The sequence below is a fragment of the Nicotiana tabacum genome, chromosome 11 (genome assembly GCF_000715075.1).
Source record: "Nicotiana tabacum cultivar K326 chromosome 11, ASM71507v2, whole genome shotgun sequence".
Classification (NCBI taxonomy): Eukaryota; Viridiplantae; Streptophyta; class Magnoliopsida; order Solanales; family Solanaceae; genus Nicotiana; species Nicotiana tabacum.
Window position 1 is genome coordinate 172,608,700 of NC_134090.1, and position 8,364 is coordinate 172,617,063.

Consider the following 8,364-nt stretch of genomic DNA (forward strand, 5'->3'; position numbering starts at 1 on the left):
AAAATATGGGACTTGAACATATGCCCGAAATCGAATTCCAAGGTCCCTAGTCCGAGAAATAAATTTTTGAAGAAAATTATTTAATTGAAAATTTATTGGTTTTTGGAAATCTAAACAGATTGGATCTTGCTGGTATCAGGCCTGTATTTTGGTTCCGGAGCCCGGTACAGGTTCGTTATGGTATTTATACCCAATTTGTGAAATTTGGTGGAAAACGGAAGTAATTTGACGTGATTCGGGCCATTGATTGAGAAAATAGGAAGTTTAAAACTATATTGAAAATTTCATGAGTTTTGGTGCTAAATTCGTTGTTTAAGATGTTATTTTGGCGATTTAATTGCACGGGCAAGTCTGTATGATGTTTTTAGACTTGTGTGCATGTTTGGTTTAGATCCCTGAGGGCTCGGGGTGAGTTTTGGATAGGCCACGAAGAATTTTGAGACCTAAAGAAAGTGCTGGTGTGTTGCAGACCTGTAGACTTCGCAATGGCTCACAAATGCGAGCATCGTATTTGCTAAGTATCATCGCATTTGCGATCAGAGGGTAGGGAGGGGGACCTTCGAGTTTGCGAAGTTCACCGTCGCAATTGCGACTCCAACAGTCACAGCATTTGCGAACAATAGTTCGTATTTGCGAAGGCAGCAGGTCAGGCCAAGCTTCGCAACTGCGATGCATTGGTCGCATTTGCGAACCTGTGATCGCAAATGCGATATCTGCAACTGTGTAAATCATAACTTAGCCGGGATTTTCATCCATTTTTCAATTCTCTCAAACCCTAAACCTCCCTAGGCGATTTTTCAAAGACCCAAACTTCTCCAAATCATAGGTAAGTGATTTCTAACTCTACTCTTTCAATCTATCTAATCTTTTTGCAAGATTTCACACTAAATCTAGGGATTTTCATGGGAAATTGGGTGTTTTTGGGTGAAATATAAGAATTTTGAAATTTGGGGAATTAGACCTCATTCCAAAACCAATTGCATATTCGGGCTCGGGGATGAATGGGTAATTGGGTTTTGGTCTGAACTTTAAGTTTTGACCAAGCAGGCCCGGGGGCGGGTTTTGAATTTTTGGAGAAAATGCTAGAAAACATATAATTATGCTTTGGAGTTGAGTTATTTAGCATTTATAGATGTTATTGAATTAATTATGACTAGATACGAGTGAATTGGTGGTAAATCGAGAAGTAAAGAGGTGATTGAGTGTTGAAATACCCGTTGGCTTGAGGTAAGTGTTTGGTCTAACTTTGACTTGAGGGAATAGGAATCCCCGACTTATTTGCTATGTGAAATTCCATGTGTGTGGCGTATAAGTATGGTGACAAGTACCTATGTGCCACCAAATTTCCATTTTTAGCTTGTTCCCTTCCTCGTTTCCTATTATACTATTCTTGCCTTAATTGCTATTTGCTCAAAATTGCTTCCATGTCTTAATTGCTACTTGCTCATATATGTTCCATGTCTAATCGCTTTATATTAACTGTCGTTCTCTTTATTGAAGTATTTAATTGTTTCATGATTTCATTTTATTACACTGTTGGCTTATATTGGCTTGTTGGTGCCCTATGGCACACCTTAGTTGGTCTCGCTGAGTAGTTTACACCGGTGAAGTTTCCTAATCATAGTAATATTCCATTGTGTGGATTGCGGTATAAGTATATTGGGGAAATTGAATTTAACTATGAAACACTTGTCTTTATTCATTTGTGATTGGTTTTGATATATATATATTGGGATCAGGTTGCACACCGCAACAGGAGGAATAAGGGTGAAAATGTGATTGTCTGGTGGGATCGGGTTGCACGCCGCAACAAGGAGTAATATGGGTGGACATGTGGGATCGGGTTGCACGCCACAATAGGAGGAATACGGGTGATATGTGTTTATGAGTAATAAGGATGGACAAGTGGGATCGGGTTGCACACCGCAACAAGGAGGAATAAGGGTGAATATTGTTTATGTTGTTGTTTATTTGATGGGATCGGGATGAACACCGCATCAGTTGTTGTTAAGTGTTCATATCTGTTGAGGTCCATTATTGTGCTATTGAAACACCCCTAAGGATTGGTTATAGCTGAATACTAGTAGAACAGTTGGGTTCCGAATTTATTTAATGCCAGTTATTGCATTACTACATTCTTTATTTCCTTTGTGTTTAGTATAAACTGTTGCAGGTTGTATATGTTGTATGCCCCGTTGTAGCCTCGTCACTACTTCGTCGAGGTTAGGCTCGGCACTTACCAGCATATGGGGTCAGTTGTACTGATACTGCACTTTGTTCTTCTTGTGCAGATTTCGGAGCTAGTTGTTGATCAGAGTTCTAGGGTGTTGCCTTCAGTTCACAAGAGACCCAAGGTAGTCTTGTAGGCGTCCGCAGTCCCTGGTGTCCCCTTCTATCTTTATTGTATTTTGTTTTTACTTTTCCTCCGAAAAAGACGTATATTTTTCTTTCAGACCATTACTTGTAGTATTCATAGACAGTTCATGAGTTGTGACTCCAGTTCTAGGTGGATTTTATTTCGGATTTCGCTCTTAGTATAAAGATAGTCTTTTAAACTGTGATCTTCCGCATTTATTTCCACTGATTTAATTTTGTTATGTTTTTAATTAATAAAAGATAAAGGAAAAAAGGTGTAGTAATTTGTGACATTGGCTTGCCTAGCGAGTGCAATGTTAGGTGCCATCACGCCCACGAAGGTGGGAAATTCGGTTCGTGACAAGTTGGTATCAGAGCTCTAGGTTGCTTAGGTCTCACAATTCACGAACAAGGTTAGTAAAGTCTGAGGGATCGGTACAGAGATGTCTGTGCTTATCCTAGAGGCTACAGAGTTAAGAACAATTTCACTTCTATTCATCGCTGTCGTGCGGTTTGATCTCTCAATACTAATTGAACTTTCTACTCTATTCTTTCGCAGATGGCGAGAACAAGTACCGTTTCATTAGCATATCAGCAGCCCGAGCCCCCAGTGGCAGCTCTTATGAGAGGCAGATGACAAGGCCGAGCCCATATTAGAGGCCGCGACAAGGGCATGGCTCAGCCCAGATCTCGAGCAGCAGCACCAACAGGGGAGCCTCAGGTAGAGTTTGATGATGAGGTTTCGGCCCAGACCGTTCCAGCAGGGCCAGCTCAGGTTCCAGAGGGGTTCATAGCTACCCAAGTACTTCAGGATGCTTTGGTCCGACTAGTGGGCCTTATGGAGAGTGTTACTCAAGTCAGCATACTTCCTGTAGCACCAGCCGCCTCTCGAGTTGGGGGAGGAGCGCAGACTCCCACTACTCGCACTCCGGAGCAGATGGCTCCTCAGCTTCAGACTCCAGCAGCTCAGCTAGTTGGGGTAGTCCTCGCCGGGTGTTGTAGCTTGGACCGGTGATGGAGCAGCTATGTCTTCTGATGCTTTGTGGAGATTGGATAGGTTCACCAAGCTTTTCACAAATACCTATGGCGGTACATCCTCAGAGGATACCCAGGACTATTTGTACAGCTATCATGAGGTTTTACGGAATATGGGGATAATGGAGACTAATGAGGTCGACTTTGCTACTTTTCGTCTATCGGATTCCGTCAAGAATTGGTGGAGGTATTATTGTTTGGCCATACTAGCTGGGTCACCTGTTTTGACTTGGGATCAGTTCCCTCAGCTATTTCTGGAGAAGTTTCTCCCTATCACTTAGAGAGAGAATTATCGGAGGCAGTTTGAGCGCCTCCAGCAGGGTTCTATGAAGGAATCTGGTCTCGTACGGGCGCTGAATCCTTCAAATATCCTCTCAGCTATTAATTATAGGTTTTATAGCATTTTCCCCAAAAAGTCAAAACCCGACCTCCGGCCCGCTTGGTCAAAACTCAAAGTTCGGACCAAAACCTGATTACCATTCACCCCCGGATATGCAATTGGTTTTGGAATCCGACCTCAATTTGAGGTCTAATTCCCCAAATTTCGAAATTCCCAAATTTCGCCCAAAAACACCTAATTTCCCATGAAATCCCTAGATTTAGTTATGAAATCTTGCAAAAAGATGAGATAGATTGAAAGAGTTGAGTTAGAAATCACTTACCTATGATTTGGAGAAGTTTGGGTCTTTCAAAAATCGCCTAGGAGGTTTAGGGTTTGAGAGAATTGAAAAATGGATGAAAATCCCGGCTAAGTTATGATTTACACAGTCGCAGATATCGCATTTGCGATCACAGGTCGCAAATGCAACCAATGCATCGCAATTGCAAAGCTTGGCTTGACCTGGTACCTTCGCAAATGCGAACTATTGTTCGCAAATTCGGGTGACTGTTGGAGTCTCCCTCTGATCGCAAATGCGATGGAACTTCGCAAATGCAATGCTCGCATTTGCGAGCCAGACTTTACAATTGCGAAGTCTGCAGGTCTGCAACACACCAGCAATTTCTTTAAGTCTCGAAACACTCCGTGGCCTATCCAAAACTCACCCCAGTCCTCGAGGCTCTAAACCAAACATGCACACAAGTCTAAAAACATCATACGGACTGGCTCGTGCGATCAAATGGCCAAAAATAACATCTTAAACAATGAATTTAGCACCAAAACTCATGAAATTTTCAATGTAGTTTTAAACTTCCTATTTTCTCAACCAATGGTCCGAATCACGTCAAATTACTTCCGTTTTCTACCAAATTTCACAGATAGGGTCTAAATACCATAATAGATCTGTACCGGGCTCTAGAACCAAAATACGAGCCCGATACCAACAAGATCAAATCTATTTAGATTTCCAAAAACCATTACATTTTCAATTAAATAATTTTCTTCAAAAATTCATTTGTCGGGCTAGGGACCTCGGAATTCGATTCCGGGCATACGACCAGGTCCCATATTTTATTACGGACCCTCTAGGACTGTCGGAACACGGGACCGGGTATGTTTACCCAAAATATTGATAGAAGTCAACTAAAATCATATTTTTATGCCAAAAATCATTATTTCTCAAGTTTTTCATACAAAAGATTTCCGGTATCGTGCCCGGACTGTGCACGCAAATCGAGGGGAGATAAAGGGTGGTTTTAAAGTCCTCAGAACACAGATTTGACTTCTAAAATAAGAGATGACCATTTGGGTCATCACATTTTCCACCTCTAAAACAATCATTAGGCCTCGAACGAACATAGAAAAGTACCTAAATTCGGTGAAAAGATAGGGATATCGGCTCCGCATATCGGAATCAGACTCCCAAGTAGTTGCCTCAACAGGCTGACCACTACACACGAACCGAAGGATAACTCTTCGATATCAACTGACGAACCTGCCGGTCTAGAATGGCTAACGGCTCCTCCTCGTAAGTCAAATCCTTGTCCAACTAGAAAATGCTGAACTCTAACACGTGGGATGGATCACTGTGATACTTCTAAAGCATGGACACATGAAACACTAGATGTACTACTGATAAAACTAGTGGCAATGCAAGCTCGTAAGCCACCCCACCCACCCTCCGAAGGATCTCAAAAGTCCGATGAATTTAAGGCTTAGTTTGCCCTTCTTCCAAATATTATCACGCCCTTCATGGGCGACACCCGAAGCAACACTCGCTTGCCAACCATGAATGCCACATCACGAACCTTACGGTCGGCATAACTCTTTTGCCTGGACTGAGTTGTACGAAGTCTATCCTGAATAATCTTAACCTTATCTAAGGCGTCCTATACCAAATCTGTACCCAACAATCGAGCCTCCCCTCGCTCAAACCACCCAACCGGCAATCAACACCGTCTACCATATAATGCCTTATAAGGAGCCATCTGGATGCTCGACTGATAGTTATTGTTGTAGGCAAACTTCACTAATGGCAAAAACTAATCCCAAGAACCTCCAAAGTTAATAACACATGCTCGGAGCATATCCTCCAAAATCTGAATAGTACGCTCGGACTCTTCGTCCGTCTGAGGATGAAATAATGTGCTCAACTTGACCCACGTACCCAATTCACGTTGTACTGCCCTCCAAAAATGCGAGGTAAACTACGTATCGCGATAAGAAATGATAGACACGGGAACACCATGAAGACGAACAATCTCCTGGATGTAGATCTCAGCTAATCACTCTAAAGAATAGGAAACTGCCATAGGAATGAAATGCGCTAACTTAGTCAGCCTATCCACAATAACACATACTGCATCAAACTTCCTCTGAGTTCGTGGGGGTCCAACAACAAAATCCATAGTAATTTGCTCCCAGTTCCACTCAGGAATCTCAATCTGCTGAAGTAAACCACCAAGTCTCAGATGCTCGTACTTTACCTGCTGGCAATTCAAACACCGAGATACATATTCAACAATATCTTTCTTCATCCTCCTCCACCAATTGTGCTGCCGCAATTCCTGATACATCTTAGTGGCGCCTGGGTGAATAGAATACCGAGAACTATGGGCCTCCTCTAGAATCAACTCACAAAGTCCATCCACATTAGAACATAAACATGACCCTGCATCCTCAAAACCCCATCATCTCCAACCGTAACCTACTTGGCACCACTGTGCCGCACTGTTTCCCTAAGGACAAGCAAATGAGGGTCATCATACTGCCAATCTCTAATACGCTCAAATAATGAAGACCGAGCGACTGTGCAAGTTAAAACACGGCTGGGCTCAGATATATCCAACCTCACAAACTGATTGGCCAAAGCCTGAACATCCAAAGCAAGCAGTCTCTCACTGACTAGGATATACGCAAGGCTGCCCATACTGGCTGACTTCCTACTCAAAGCATTGGCCACCACATTGGCCTTCCCGGGATGATACAAGATGGTAATATCATTGTCTTTCAGTAGCTCCAACCACCTCCTCGACCTCAAATTTAGATCCTTTTTATTGAACAATCACTGCAAACTCTTATGATCCGTGAACACCTTACATGACATGTCATATAAATAATGCCTCCAAATCTTTAACGCGTGAACAATGGTTGCTAGCTCCAAATCATGAACTGGATAGTTCTTCACGTGGATCTTCAACTGACGCGAAGCATATGCAATAACTTTGCTATTCTGCATCAATATTACACCAAGTCCAATAGGAGATGCATTATAATATACTATATATGGCACTAAACCTATGAGCAATACCAACACCGGTGCCATAGTCAAAGCTGTCTTGAGCTTCTGAAAGCTCACCTCACACTCGTCTGACCATCTGAACTGGGCACTCTTCTGTGTCAACCTGGTCATCGGGGCTGCTATAAATGAAAAATCCTCCACAAACTGATGGTAATAACCCGCCAAACCTAAGAAACACCGGATCTCTGTAGCTGATGTGGGTCTTGGCCAGTCCTTGACCACCTTAATCTTCTTAAGATCTACTTGAATACCCTCTGTTGATACAACGTGACCCAAGAATGCAACTAAACTCAATCAAAACTCGCATTTCGAAAACTTAGCATATAATTGGATGTCTCTCAGAGTCTAGAGAATGACTCAAAGATGCTACTCATGCTCCTCTCAGTTGCGGGAGTAGATCAAGATATCATCAATGAAAACAATCACAAAGGAATCCAGGTATGGCTTGAACACTCGGTTCATCAAATCCATAAATGCTGCTGGGGCATTTGTCAACCCAAATGACATCACTAGGAACTCATAATGCCCATATCGAGTTCGAAAAGCTATCTTAGGGACATCAGATGCCCTAATCCTCAACTGATGGTAGCCAGATCTCAAATCAATCTTCGAAAATACTTTGGCACCCTGAAGCTGATCAAATAAATCATCAATCCTCGGCAATGGATACTTGTTCTTGATGGTAACTTTGTTTAACTGCCGATAATCTATACATATCCTCACCGATCCACCCTTCTTCTTAACAAACAACACCAGCGCACCCCAGGGCGAGACACTAGGTCTAATAAATCCCTTATCCAGCAAATCCTACAATTACTCCTTCAACTCTTTCAACTCTTGCGAGGCCATACAATACGAAGGAATAGAAATAGGCTGAGTGCTTGGAGCCACATCAATACAAAAGTCAATATCCTTGTCGGGTGGCATCCCCGGTAGGTCTGCAGGAAATACCTCGGGAAACTCCCGAACAAGTGGCACAGAATTCGTAGAAGGAATCTCATCACTAGAATTATGAACATAAGCCAAATAAGCTAAACATCCCTTCTCGACCATACGTCGATCCTTCATATAAGAGATAACCCTACTGGTAAAGTGACCAGGAGTCCCCCTCTACTCCAATTGAAGCAACCCCGGTAATGTTAAGGCCATGGTCTTGGCGTGACAATCCAATATAGCATGATAAGGTGACAACCAATCCATCCCCAAAATGACATCAAAATCGATCATATCGAGAAGCATGAGATCTACACTAGTCTCAAGACCCCTAATAACAACCACACACGAACAAGAGACA